Source organism: Battus philenor, unplaced genomic scaffold (genome assembly GCF_028537555.1).
Source record: "Battus philenor isolate CCGP_79_NKW_IND1 unplaced genomic scaffold, ilBatPhil1.0.hap1 SCAF_6, whole genome shotgun sequence".
NCBI classification, from domain to species: Eukaryota; Metazoa; Arthropoda; class Insecta; order Lepidoptera; family Papilionidae; genus Battus; species Battus philenor.
In genome coordinates this window covers 15,979,001-15,981,639 of record NW_027181726.1, presented here as the reverse complement: position 1 = coordinate 15,981,639, position 2,639 = coordinate 15,979,001, and the positions used below count along the sequence as shown (strand labels likewise).

The window sequence follows — 2,639 nt, the reverse complement described above, 5'->3', positions numbered from 1 at the left end:
ATAAACTAACTGTACCATAGTTTAGACTGCAAAATGACTGAAATATATTTCAATAAAAAGCAGCGAGACATTATTGTACTACCATTAACAGAATTCAAAACTTAAGTTAAAAATAACAAATATATATTTAAATGACAAGAATCCTTGACAATGATGTCGCCTGATAATTTTGATTTCATTTAGGCTATATCTGATAAAGTGTATATGTGTTAAACGTTACTAAAATGTGTTACTGTAGAGTTTCTTCTTTCTTTTCCACAATTATAACACCTTGCAAACGGAGTCAAAAATAAAATAGATTAAAAAAATATTAGACAATATTTTGACTACATTTAAGAGTTTCGTTAAAAGTACCTTTGTTGAATAAATGTATTTCATCTTTTTTATCTTTAAATATTGAGATGAATATATTTATACAAGCAATCTTACAACTTGATTTGTCTAATATAATCTAATAGTCCGGAATATAAGATAAAATAATGCCTGTATTTTCAACACAAAATAACAATAAATATATATTCCATGAAAGCTAAACCGTAGTCACTTCAACATATGGATCACTGTTCCAATCTATTACGTTGTAATTACTCCACACAAAGTTTCCTTTTATAGACATAGGAGCTTCCGTTGCTAGATACAAGATAGCTTTGGCGCCTTCCTCGTATACTTTTGCCGATTTTCTTCCTTCTTTGCTAGAAGCGTTGCCTGGATTAACACAGTTTATCACAACGCCCCTATCACACCATTCTCTATGCTGAAGGAATGTTACAGCGTTCAATGAAACTTTACTAACAGCTGTTACACTCATACCCCATCCTTCTGTTTTCTCTATTCCTTTTCTAGCAGCTTCTTCATACTCCTGCATAATAGCAACTAATTGATCTTCTGTGAGTGTAGGGTCGCTTATTCTTCTCCTTATTTCTTCATTTTCTATCGTCGCTAGCAATCCAGCAGGTCCAGACACATTTACAACTCTGGCGTTTTTACTGAGTATTGGATATATTAATTTACCGAAATTAATGTATCCGTAGAAATTAAAACTAAGGGTTCTTCTTACTTTCTCCGTGTGCGATATCTTTTTCTCTGTAGGTACATATTCAGTATTATTTATAAGTAGTTCAATTCTTTCGTCTAGATCTTGAATGTGATGCCTTAGTTTGATAATGCTTTTTGTATATGTTACATCCATTTGAATGAATGTAACATCGGATGTTTTTTCGAACGCCTCTTGTATGGTATATCCAGCTGTTGAATCTTCGGTAGTGAAGTAAATTTTTCCTCTGTACACGGTTGCAAGTTTTTTAAGAACATGAAAACCTAAATTACTCGATGCACCAACAACTAAAGCGACCTTAGTCATAGTGTCTAGAATAATACTAAAATTAATACTGCTTTATCATTGTTATCAGCCGCCATCCCGAGGTGCGTTATCAGGCATTCGTAAACGCTAGCGAACGAGATAAGTTTTAGTTAAAGATATCGTTGAAATGTTGAGGTGTTTCCTTGACACGAATGATGCTGAGATTTTTTTTTACTATAGTAAATTATAATTGTTGTTTATGAAGTTTACTAAATATATGTATACCGAAGCTCGAAGAATATCTCGTCTGAAATGGCAGTGGCACATTGCCCACTGGTAAGCGCGGCGTCGGTAGGCTTACCACTAAGTAGATCGAAGACATAGTTACAGTCGCGGAAAGGCTCTGTATGCGGGCAGCAAAAGACTGGTCATATTTTATATATATATATATATATATATATATATATATATATATATATATATATAGTGTGTACTAAGGCAATAATTTGTATATAAGGGATGATAAGATATGGGTATAAAATATTTGTGTATGTTAGTATATATTTATATGTATTTTGTATATTATATATACAATAGTATAATAAACCTTTTATGTAAATTTATTTTATTATGCGTTTTGAATTTTATAAATGGTAGTTCAATAATGTTTTGCGGCGTTTTATTAAATAAATCTGATTCCGTTTATTACGAATAAATTAGAAACTTTTTTAGATAATTATTTTTAATGTATATTCTAAATGTATGTTAGAATATTGAACGCTTTAAACCGATCTCTTCAGTAGATTCGCGGGTTTAAGATTTAATATCTGGTATGGCTCTCTTTTGCTATATTTTGTTCCTTATTCTGTATGTGCTATAGAGTATATTGAGTAACTTTTTGTTATGTTACTAGTTCTTAAGTTTTCTGAACGACTAATATATATATATATATATATATATATATATATATATATATATATATATATATATATAAAATGGGGAATTCAAAATTTAAAAATAGAGACCACAGAGCGCAGCACGTCAATCCGAAACACGACCTTGTTATATATTTATCGATCAAAAAACTATTAAAATAATTTCTTATTTAATCAATATATAAAATGTGAATTTCTATAGGCCATTACTATAATATCAGTTAGTTTTAAATTAATACGTAAAAACACATTTTTATCTTACAAAAACGCAGGCAAAGTTATTTCTGTATTAGATTAGCTCCCAGCAAAACGGTTGCATGTATGTAATAGATATAATTGAAACAAGACATTCGATTACTAGAACGTAACATGTTGATAACGAAATCGTTAATTTTTTTTAATTA

At 30.0% G+C, this 2,639-nt stretch overlaps 1 pseudogene; it reads right to left on the bottom strand.

Annotated features, from left to right (window-relative positions):
- Positions 1-465: 465 nt before the first annotated feature.
- LOC137930615 (carbonyl reductase [NADPH] 1-like) lies at positions 466-1,416 on the bottom strand (annotated as a pseudogene).
- Between the last annotated feature and the right edge of the window lie 1,223 nt (positions 1,417-2,639).